The following is a 12,260-nucleotide window of genomic DNA, read 5'->3' as shown; positions in this document are numbered from 1 at the left end:
TCTTCCATGCCAGCCATACATACCCCAACTGATGTTAGAATCCCTCCTTTTTCCCATTACAATGGTTATTGTGCAAATGAATATGTTCTCCCAGGAACAGATTGTGATTTTACGGCAGCGGGGGGCGTGGGGGGGCAGAAGGGGCATTGGAAGCAGATGAACCCTCAGCAAGCAGTACTCAGACTTCACCAGAAATGCCCCGCAATGAGACACAGGGGAAGAAATAAACACCAAAAAAAGGAAGAGGAAAAAAACAGAATACAAGGTGAGGTAAATTATTTTAAAAGAAATTTGGAGCCAAGTTCTTTAAGAAATGTTAGCTATTTGATAGCAGGTACATAAATTTTCCGAATTTTCCCCCTCAAGGCAGAAACTTTAAGGGGGATTCTTGTAGACTTACATATTGAGGTGTATTCCTCTGCTTTTCCTGGACATGGCAACCTGTGTTTCAACAAAATAACGATTTTACTACTTTTTTGTTCTTACATATATTTCTATACCATTGCTTATATTAGTCTCACCACCTGGAATCCTACCTGTTCTCTGCCATAAGAACGTTCCATGCATTCTTCAAGGTCTTTCTCAAATACCACCCTCCTCAGCATGTCATAACATGCAAAGGAAGAATGATGAGCAAGCCATGGCGAGATGAGATTTGATGTTTCATAGGGACTAATCCTGGTCATTTTTGTGGTGGTTTTCATTTTGGAAGCAGACATGACGGACTGCAGAATGGACCAATTGGTAAAAGAGACTTGATAAGCTTATCAGAGAACTTTCTAGAACTGTGTTGTTCCTTGCTGATGATTTAGTGACTATTCCCTGAAACACAGTTGATCTTGTTTGTCCAAAGCCATGCCCATCTCATAATCAGCCAAGGGGATGGTCTTGGAGTACAGAGCTGGGAAGAAAGTGTGATGGGAAGCACAAGTACACACAAAGAAAAATGAAAGAAAACTACAAAGACAAAAGTCATTATCTCAACTGGCAGAGCTACAGTTCATTGACATTTCCTATGTTCAGGTAGTTTGTTAAGCACTTTTCACACTTAACAAACACTGAGCCTTCATTAAAAACAAAAATAGAGTTCCTGTTGTGGCTCAGTGGTAATGAACCCCACTGATGTATCCATGAGGATGTGGGTTTGAACCCTGGCCTTGCTCAGTGGGTTAAAGATCTAGCGTTGCCGTGAGCTATGGTGTAGGTAGCAGACGTGGCTCATATCCCATGCTGCTGTGGCTGTGGTGTAGGCCAGCTACTGTAGCTCTGATTTGACCCCTAGCCTAACTTCCATATGCTGCAGGTGTGGCCCTAAGAAAAAGCAAAACAAAACAAATAAACAAAAAAAAAACAAGACCCTAGGAGGTGAGCAGGAGTGTCTTCATTTGACAGCTGAGGAAGGAGGTTCAGGAATTTGCCCAAGATTCAACAGTGTATGAAATCCATGTCGATCCCATTTCTAGAGCCTAAATTCTTAGCTCCTCCACAAATCCTTGTCCATCACTTTCCAGAAGAAGACCAGCTATGGTCTCATCCACCTAGCATGTTCTGCCAACCACTGCACACCCAAGTATAGCTGTCAGTTTGTGAATTTAAAAGTCAACCATTAGGCAGAAATGGTTTAGAAATGTTAGACTCCAACAAATAAAGCTTGGACAGTTAGGAGGATCCCATTCCTGGGCATATATCCAGAGAAGAGTGTAATTCTGAAAGATACATGCATCCCTGTGTTCACTGCAGCACTATCTGCTCTAGCCAAGACATGGAACCAATCTAAACGTCCATCAACAGAAGAATAGATAAAGACAGGTGTGTATATCTATATCTATCTATCTACAGTGGAAAATTACTCAGTCATAAGAAAGAATGAAATAATGCCATTTGCAGCAACATTGATGGACCTAAAGATTATCATCCTAAGTGAAAAAGCCAGAGAAAGACAAATAACATATATCATTTATATGTGGAATAAAAAAGAAATGATAAAAATGAACTTATTTACAAAACAGAAATAAACTACAGGCAAGAAAACAAACTTATAGTTACTAAAGGGGAAGTGGCGGGAATAAATTAGGAGTTTAAGATTAATATAACATACTATTATATATGAAATAGATAACCAAAAGGGATCCACTGTATAGCAGAGGAAACTATACTCAATATTTAGTAATAACCCATAAAGGAAAAGAATCAGAAAAAGAATATATACATACATATATATGCGTATGTATAACTAAGTCACTTTGCTATACACATGAAACTAGCATTATAAGTCAACTATACTTCAATTAAAAAATAAATAAAGACAGTTAGGAGTTCCCGTCGTGGCGCAGTGGTTAACGAATCCGACTAGGAACCATGAGGTTGCAGGTTTGATCCCTGCCCTTGCTCAGTGGGTCAAGGTTCCAGCGTTGCCGTGAGCTGTGGTGTAGGTTGCAGACGCGGCTCGGATCCTGCGTTGCTGTGGCTCTGGCGTAGGCTGGCAGCTACAGTTCTGATTAGACCCCTAGCCTGGGAACCTCCATATGCCGTGGGAGCGGCCCAAGAAATGGCAAAAAGACAAAAAAAATAAAAAAATTTTAAAAAATAAATAAGTAAATAAATAAAGACAGTTAGGAGCCCTCAAATTCCCTCCCTGTCTCCTCCTGTGTTTCCCGTGTAGCCTTTAGCCAAAGATTTTAATTCTCAGCTTCAAAAAGTTCACCTTCTCCTCCCACTACCTGAATCCTTCATGGAAAATGGCTACCCCCCACCTCCTCTATAAGCATTTCTGCCTGTCCAGGCACAGTTCCTTCTCCTGAATTCATCTGAAACATCCTGTTTTATATACTCTTTTACCTGTAGCCATTCACAATCCTTTCATTTCTTGTTCATGTCTCACGTCTCCCACTAGCCTAGGAGCTCTTCAAAAGCTAAGGACTCTGTCTTATTATCTCAGCTCATGGATGCTTTGGAACATGCCCTGAATACAGGAACACATTAAAAGATGGATGTTTTACATACATACAAACATACACTGTTCAGATCTTTGAGTGTCAGGAAAAAAAATTAATATCCAAATCCAATGGATAATTTTTAAAAATTTTGTAATCTGCGTTTAACAAGATTTTTTTTTAATAGGGTTCCAAGAAAAAAAAAAGAAAAATTCAAGTATCTGCAACCTCCTATTTGAGAAACATGGTGCTCACCCCTCTCATGGGAGACACAATCAGAAATAAAGTTTAGGGAAGCAGTTGAATAAATTTTTATTGAATTGAACTGTTTGTAACTGAACTGAATTAAACTGAAAGACAGTCTTAGCTTCCACTGAAGGAGATCACGAAGCTCTTTGGGTGGAGAGTGCACCCAGGGGACAAAAAAGGGCAGTCTGTGGGATCGAGAGCTCTGGGCCGTGACTTCTCAACCCTGCCTGCAGATTACAATCACCTGGGGAGCTCTAAAAAACTCTGGATGCTGGTTCCCACCCTTAGGGCATCTCATTTAATAGGACTGAAGTGGGGCCTTGGCATCAGTATTTTTAAAGCTCCCTAGATGATTTTAATGTGCAACCAGCCATGAGATGATTTCTCTAGAGAAAAGGTTACTCTGGCATATTTGTGCATTTCTGTGGCCAGGGGACCAAAAATAGAAAATTTGGTCTCCAGTACCGGGTCCACTTGCATCTCATTTCAGATTCAATGAGCCAAGATTTTACACCTTCCAACCATCAGTGCAGCAGAAATGCTTGCCTGCAGCCTGTACCTCTGAAACTGGAAGCTGGGAAGTAGAAAGGGAAGGTCCCTCGCATTTAGAAGCAAATGAAACCCACACTGTGCTCCAGAAAGGGGCCAGGAGAAAAGTTATCTTTGACTGGGATTTGGTTGCTATCAAGGAGCTAGCTCTCTACTTGCGTTGTATAGGGTTGGCACCAGGTAAAGAGATCCAAAGAAAACACTTGAGCAATACTGTCCGACAGCCACAGCTGTGCCTCCATAGGAAAAAAACTGCCTGAGGCTTTCCCTTCTCTTGAAGGTTTTTTCTCCACTTTGTTTTCCTGGTTGGAAATAAATGAAACTGAAAAGATTCAAAATACTTTGCTACAGTTACACATCTTCCCCCACACCCCCAACCACAGCCTGCAGAACGGCAGCCCCTAATCTTCCAGCCAAAGCCACCACGTTCCCCAGGTCACTCTCCCCTGAAGCTGCTGCTTTGCTGGGAACTCCAAAACTACTTGGCTTCTCCGCTTAAGCGATGTGTTTTTCTGCTCTGTTTCCAAAAGGCTCTTGGAGATTTCGTGTTTGTATTTTCCCCTCTTCTGGCTCCGTGTTCTGCTATGTAAATGAAGAGAGCTCTTCCAGTAGGAAAGAGGGAAGGCGCAGATTGGAGCTTTTGCGGATTTCATCCACATTTGTTCCCATTTGGAGTAAGGAACTTTGCATATAGCATTGTCCTGTACTGCCTGAGAGAAATTCAACAATAGAAGAAAAAGCTCTTTTAAAAATCGATTCCAAATAAAAACGGAGCCATACAAATTCATCTGAGAAATAAACATTGCAGCCGTATTGCTGGAAGTTGTTAGATTTTACTTATTTCAGCCTGTTGGTATTCAATTATTAACTATGCAACATTTTCTCTGCTAAAGCTTTTCTCCACTAAAGCTTTTCTCCTGTAGTCATTTCAGATTTGACAACTTACTACAACAAACATGACTTTGTTTATGCACTTACCTTTAGCACTTACTTGAAACCTGTACCATCTCCCCTTACATCATATAGTGTAATAAAGGTGAGGGGGGATCAGGAAAGTCCTGTCCAAGGAGATTTCCCTTTGGCTCTGTTGACTCCAGGCTTGAGATTAGGCAGAAGGTGCGAGGCAGTATATTAGTGCCTTTCAGAGGCAGAAAGAAAATTAAGAAACAGTCTTGACTTAGAATGTTAATATCTTGTTTTTGTTTTTGTTTTTATTTCTAGGGCCATACCTTTGGCATATCAATGTTCCCAGGCTAGAGGTCAAATCAGAGCTACAGCTGCAGGCCTACACCACAGCCACAGCAACACGGGATCTGAACTGCATCTGTGACCTACACCACAGCTCATAGCAATGCCTGATCCTTAACCCACTGAGCGGGTCCTGGGTTCATTACTGCTGAGCCACAACAGGAACTCCTGCTTTAGCTTTAAACAGAGGTAAATTGTTTTGTTATAAGATGTGACGTTCCTGTCCTTGTCCACATGTTTAACAGATATGTGTCCTTGGTCACCAATGAAACCAAACTAGTGGGTGTAGATAGCTGAGTGTGAGCCCCAGGGACTACCATTAAAACCACTCAAAGCACAACTCTTGCCCTTCCAAGATGAGGCATCCAAGGCTGGACATCCCAGATGACTCACTCACATGGCTGGTGGTTGATAGTGCCTAACCACCACAGGCTCATCTGGGGCTGGCAACCTAAGTTCCTATCAATGGCCTTTTTATGTGGCTTGAGCTTCCCACAGCACATAGCTGTTTTTCCCCAGATCAAGCATTCCAAGACACCCAGGCAAAAGCAGCAAGGGTTCTAATTACTCAGCCTTGAAAGTCCCAGAATGTCCCTTTCACCACATTCTGTTGGCTAATTAATTCACTGAGGCCAACTGAGATACCAGGATGGGGAATGAGACTCCACGTCATTCTGAGTAATATAACACTCTGGGTAACATCCCCTACAAGAGTGTAACATAACAATAGAACTAATGGGTCAGTTAATGTGTCCTCGTTGCTCAGCAATATTTTAACGTGCATTATCTCTTGTATGCCATTCTACAGCCAATAATAAGTACCATCACTGGCTCCATTTTACAGATGAGGATAGTTTTAAAAATTGACCCAGGTTATATACCATTCATGGAATCAGGATTTAAAGTCAGATCTGTTTAAATCCAGAGGACCCTGGATTAACCTAGATGCTTATCAACCTATCAGATGGACACATTCTGCTTAAAGATCAAAGAAAATTGTTGACTCAAGCAGAATTAGAAAGCAAAGTTCATGTCAACATATTTGAAGATACAAGAGTAACTAGATTCACGGTAAGTCCTGCCTAGATGGAGCATGACACCAGAACCCTGAAACTTGTCAGTACAAAGCATTGTTTCAGCAGTAAATGCAGGAAAAACACAAGCTCTGCTGGGCAGATTGACTAGGAAAATGTGTACTTCTATCAGAAGTTTGTAGTTTTAAGATTCCCTTGTGTTTTAGTGGCATCGACACACAAAGGGAATTAAGCCATTTTGATCTCCAATAATGAGAAACATGGCTGACGTTCAGACCTGAAACTATTTAACGCAAGTTAATCCTTGAAACAAATCTGGAATGAAATGAGGGAGAAAAAAAATCTTATTATGGTAGACATCAACTAATGGGTTGCATTTCTTTCTTCTCAATTAGAAATGGCAGAGGGGTTTTAATTATTTTTCCTTAGCAAGCACATCAAAACATATCTACACAAAAACACAGCAAATATGTTCTAAACTGATTTAAACCAAAGAGCTCGTCAACACTGTTTGCAATTATGAAATCATTGGGGGATATGGTATTTTTTTGGAAGGAATTGTTTTTCTCTTAGATGCAAACCACATCACAGTCCATCAGGCATAAATCTTTTATTGTATCTTCAAGAGAAAAGTAGAAATTGTGCAACAAAGGCGCCACTGATAAAATGCAATGAAGCGCCCCCCACCCCAACCCCAAATCATTGGGATGATCTCATTACTTAGGAGAGATAACAGCGAATGTCGTGGTTTCAAAAATGCTCTTTGGGGGGAAAATTTTGTTGAAATTCAATGGTGCTCGAGGAGTTCCAAAAAAGAATTATTGGGAACTTTCATCTCCCCCATCTCCATACTTTATCATATACCTTAAAGGAAAAGGCAGCTTTTTCAGAGACTTCTTTGTCACTTGGTGAGCAATGGCAGGTACATCCGAAATGGAAAAGAACAACATAATATGTCTGTTGGGAGCACAGCACCAGAAATGAGACTGTCTGTATCTCAACTCTGGCTCTTCCCCTTAACAGCTACATAACTCTAACCTCAGTTTCTTCATTTAAAATGTGGGATTAAGGGAGTTCCCGTCGTGGCGCAGTGGTTGACGAATCTGACTAGGAACCATGAGGTTGCGGGTTCGGTCCCTGCCCTTGCTCAGTGGGTTAGCGATCCGGCGTTGCCGTGAGCTGTGGTGTAGGTCACAGACGCGGCTCGGATCCTGCGTTGCTGTGGCTCTGGCGTAGGCCGGTGGCTACAGTTCCGATTCGACCCCTAGCCTGGGAACCTCCATATGCCGCGGGAGCGGCCCAAGAAATAGCAACAATAACAACAACAACAACAACAAAAAAGACAAAAGACAAAAAAAAAAAAAAAAAATTAAAAAAAAAAAAAAAAAAAAAAAAAAAAAAAAAAATAAAATGTGGGATTAAAACCAGGACCTGGGAGTTCCTGTTGCGGCTCAGAGGGTTACGAACCTGACTAGTAACCATGAAGATGCAGGTTTGATCCCTGGCCTTGCTCAGGGGGTTAAGGATCCGGCATTGCTGTAGGTCACAGACGCATCTCAGATCCCATGTTGCTGTGGCTATGGCATAGGCCAACAGCTGCAGCTCCAGTTCTACCCCTAGCTCAGGAACTTCCATGTGCTGCATGCATGCCCTAAAAAGCAAACTAAATAAAACAAAACAAAAAACAGAACCTACTTCATACATCTGCTGTGAACATAAAGCATATAATATGTACTCTATAGATATTTAGTAGTAGCAGGAGAGGAGTATCTTCATAATTATTATCCTGTGTCAGCTATCAATAGGAGAACATGGTGGAATATGAGACTGGCACATAGTCTAGAAGTGGTGCAGGGTCAGGCTAGAGAGTCGGAAATAGGAGTTTACACACTCAAAAACCAAAGCCAGAAAACCAAAAATAAGGCTCAAATGAGCAAGGAACCCAAAGAGCAATCTGAGTAATGAAGGAAAACAACTTGTAGGGATGGGGCCAGTGGTTCAACTACTTTGTTTCTGCTTCACTTTTATTACCCCAGTGATGTCTCATCAAATCAGACATTCTGCCTTTACCATCTTCATCTAATCAATTATCTGTCCCTTACCTTGTTCTGGGTCCAGAAATCCCTATCGTGTAAGTAAGTACAGGGAACAGAGACCCAGCCCTAATGGACTAGAATTCAGCCCAAGCTGCCAGTTCTGTGAGGTGTGGGAGGGAGTGTTTATAAGACAAGGGTCCACACTGGGGTGAAAGACAAGGAAGAAATAAGAAGAAGATGGCCACTGCTGAACCTACAGCAAGGTTATTTTCACGGAAAATCACTGAGCTGACAATCTAAGGATCCCTGCATTTACTCTACATCCACGCTTCTCAACATGATGCTCTTACTTGGGGGTTGTTATTTTTAAAAGCCCATTTTGAGTCTCCATATAAATCAGAATCCTTGAGGGGTTAAGCCTTGGAATCTGCAAAATGCTCCCCAGGAGATTGTTATGCACACTAAACTGTGATGACAGCTAGACTGAAGCTGAGCTAGTTTAGGACACGGTCTCAACTGTGACAAGAGTTGTAGAAGGACAGAAAGCCATGTTGGCGTGATCGGATCCTCCCAACTCCCCCCATGCAACCTCTATTAGATTTAAAAGTTTAAACAATTTACCATCCAGTGAAGGCTATTAGGAATTCTGGGGGCCCCAAAATAACTTGGCAATGTAATTCTTCTTTTTTTTTTTTTTTTTTTTTTTTGGCTTTTTGCCTTTTCTAGGGCCACTTCTGCAGCATATGGAGATTCCCAGGCTAGGGGTGTAATAGGAGCCGCAGCCACCGGCCTACGCCACAACCACAGCAACGCAGGATCTGACCCGCGTCTGCGACCTACACCACAGCTCATGGCAATTCCGGATCGTTAACCCACTGAGCAAGGCCAGGTATCGAACCCGCAACCTCATGGTTCCTAGTCGGATTTGTTAACCACTGTGCCACAACGGGAACTCCATTGGCAATGTAATTCTGCTCCCCTTGTTGAAGAACGAAAATTTCAGTGACATGGTATATGAATTACCACTTGAGAGGCTTGTCCCCTTTGGAATCTATCATTGTCTAAGGATTACGGAATAAGACTTAAGAATAGGAAGATGCAATCCCTGCACTTGGGGAGTTGCAGCATGGTTAGGAAACCAATACAAACACAGTGTACTCAGAGGATATTTGCTGAATTGAATTGAGGGAGAGTTGGCTCAAAAGAACTTGAAAGGTTTGCACATGGAATAAGAAAATGTGAAATGAATTAGCATTTACTGAGTACTTATATACCAACCTAGGTGTGGGTACCAGACAGGACTCTTATAATGTTACCGCCGCCACATCAGTGGCCCTCTCCTGAAGGTAACTGACATGCACGCAGTCTCTGTGGAGGTACATACTCTTAAAATGGGACATTCTATCATGTGACACTTGACCCTTGGACACAACAGGGTGCCTGATACAAAGACAGGAAGACTACCTCCTGCTCTCTCCCCACTGTCTCTCAGGTCACCTACTCCAAAAAGTGCACGCCTAAAGTAGCATCTAACCAAACTGCCCAGATTCCCTAGGGGATTTGTACTAGAGCTGTGAGCCTTTCCTTTCACCCTTTCTTTGATGCTATATTTTTAGAGATGTTCTTGCCATCTTAATAATAAGCAACCCAAACTTAGCAAGGATATACAACATACCATGCCGGGAGGGTATCAACCCTTTACTCTGTGATGCCAAATCTTATACAGAAGATAGACCTAGAATTTCTGAAGTGATATTACAACAACAACAACAACAACAAAAAGATAAGAAAAGAAAACCAATAGAAAAACAAATAAGTGTTCTCTAACAACTGGAGCAATGTCAAAGTGAGCCATTACAAGATCAGTGGAAGTTACTCCACAAAGTTGAATAACCTCTGCTTGGAGACGCCAGTCTTGGAAGGAAAAGCTGGACAAGATGGCTTCCACAATCTCTTCCAACTAAGATATTATAATTTATTGGCAAACAGCTGGGCACCACATTAAGTTAATTCCCTCTCGGTCTTGGCAAAAGTAAAATGTATTCTTGCAGAAACATCTATTGGCAGTGAGGTTGCCTTGTAAAAGCAGAAAAGAAGCTGGGAAAACTGTTTATTTTCTTCTTGGGATTTTCAGATGGCTTATGTAGAGCAGGATTATAGGAGTATGCAAAGTATAGTATGGTGGTTAAAAACGCTGGTAAAAGTGGGTTTGTATCGTGGCTCTGCCACTGTGAGCTGTATGACTGCGGGCATGTTTTTTGACCTTACAGAAACACATTTTCCTCATATGAAACGATATACCTCACAAGGTAGTTGCAAGAATAAAATTATGCATGTAAAGCACTTAGCACAAAGCATATATCAAACTGTCAATAAGTTGTAATTATTACCTATTATATAGTAAAGTTGGTTAATGGAGCATCCATGTGTTTTTGAACTGCTGCCTTACCCTGGTGCTTAACCAGAGGCAGATTCTAAAACTTCCTGGGGTGTTCGGGAGGGGAGGTGAATGAAACAGAGTCCAATACCTGGGGAAGAGAAAAGATATTTTTTAACTTTTTTTTTTTAACAAGACACAGAGACTGGGCTTGGGATTTTCAATAGACCTGGTTTTCCTTCCCTGCTCAATATCAGTAAGACCTTGAATCAATGATTTGGCCTCCTACACCTCAGTGACCAAACCTATAAAATGGGAATATGTAGTTAGTTGTTTGTGCTTTGGTGTTTGGGGATTAACTGAATACCTGACAACAACTGGCTCAAAAATTATGGCTTATTTTTCTAATATATCACACAACCCAGAGATGGTAAGTTCAAAGTTGATTCTGAAGCTCAACTATTCAGAAATAGTTGAGTTGGTCTCTGCAATTGTCTTGGCTCCTCCCTCATGATCTCAAGATGGCTACAGTGGTTCCCAGAGTTATATTCTCACATGCACATGATAATGTCCAAAGCTGGAATGAAGAGAGAAACACTTCTCCTTATGCATATTTGCCTTTCCACCAAAAGGAAAATCGTACCCAGAAGCCCCCAGAAAATGTCAATTCAGGTGCCATTGGCCAGAACGGGTCGTATACAAAAAGATGTTGTATCTGAAATTTCTCTCACAGTCCTTGGCACATAAAAAGACATGATACAATGACCCAATCATTGTTCATCCCTGATGGCTAGGAAAGGGATCTATATCACCACACATCTGAAAAAATCAGTCTACAGTTTCCCTTACTCTTTTAGCAAGCTTGTTCCCATCTTGTGAAATCAATTTTTCCTCTTCTGCAAAGACTTTCTGGATTCCCCTAGGCAATTATTTCCTCATCTGATCTCCCAAAACTGCACCTCTTTTGTCCCACTTAACACTGTAATTATTTACTCATGTGTCTCTTTCCCTCACTAGACTAAGAGCTCGTGGGGGCCAAGGGCTATGTTGTAGCCATGCTGATAGACCCAGTGCCCAGTGCATTGTTCAGCATATATTAGAGTAGAACAGGCAATAAATCTTTATCAAATGAGTGGTTTTTATGTGTTATGCACCTACTATGTGCCAAGGACTGTGAGAGAAATTTCAGATACAACATCTTTTTGTATCTCCCAACAATCTTATGAATGAAGAAAAGGAATCTTAAAGAGATTGAGTAATTTTCCTTAGTGGAAGAAGTTTACTGAGGGCAGAATCTCTATTTGAATCTGCCTCTGTCCTTCTCTGAAGCCTGGCTATTCTCAAATATGTTACAAAGATTTCATGGAGGCTTCATGGCTGGAACAATCTCAACAACAGTAGCCAAAAGTACTATAAATATAAATATATATATTTACTATATGTATTTACTTTGACTTTTCTTGCTCTCTTTTTTTAGTGATATGCAAGTAGGAGTCATACCCTTCAATTATGAGGAAAAAATAATCAAGGCAAACAAATTTTTTTTTTGTCTTTTTAGGGCCACACCCATGGCATATGGAGGTTCCCAGGCTAGGGGTAGAATCAGAGCTACAGCTGCCAAACTACAACACAGCCACAGCAACACCAACACCATATCTGAGCTGCATCTGCGACCTACACCACAGCTCATAGCAATGCCATATTCTTAACCCACTGAACGAAGCCAGGGAGCAAACCTGTGGCCTCATGGATCCCAGTCAGATTTGTTTCCACTGAGCCACAAGGAGAACTCCCAAATTATTATTTTCATTTCCTTCTCCTAGACAAACTTGAT

General features: G+C 41.4%; 1 long non-coding RNA gene across 1 annotated transcript in view; it reads right to left on the bottom strand.

Moving 5' to 3' along the window:
• LOC106509989 overlaps positions 1-12,009 on the bottom strand; it is a 36,035-nt gene extending 24,026 nt beyond the window's left edge. Inside the window, exons 1-3 of the long non-coding RNA XR_002343142.1 lie at positions 10,440-12,009; positions 4,710-4,869; positions 401-441 (exon numbers count right to left, since the gene is read on the bottom strand). This is a non-coding gene — a long non-coding RNA (uncharacterized LOC106509989). The remainder of the gene's footprint in view (positions 1-400; positions 442-4,709; positions 4,870-10,439) is intronic.

This window comes from Sus scrofa, chromosome 4 (assembly GCF_000003025.6).
Source record: "Sus scrofa isolate TJ Tabasco breed Duroc chromosome 4, Sscrofa11.1, whole genome shotgun sequence".
NCBI lineage: Eukaryota > Metazoa > Chordata > Mammalia > Artiodactyla > Suidae > Sus > Sus scrofa.
Note: the sequence above shows the minus strand (reverse complement) of the source record. Positions and strands in the feature narration are given on the sequence as shown.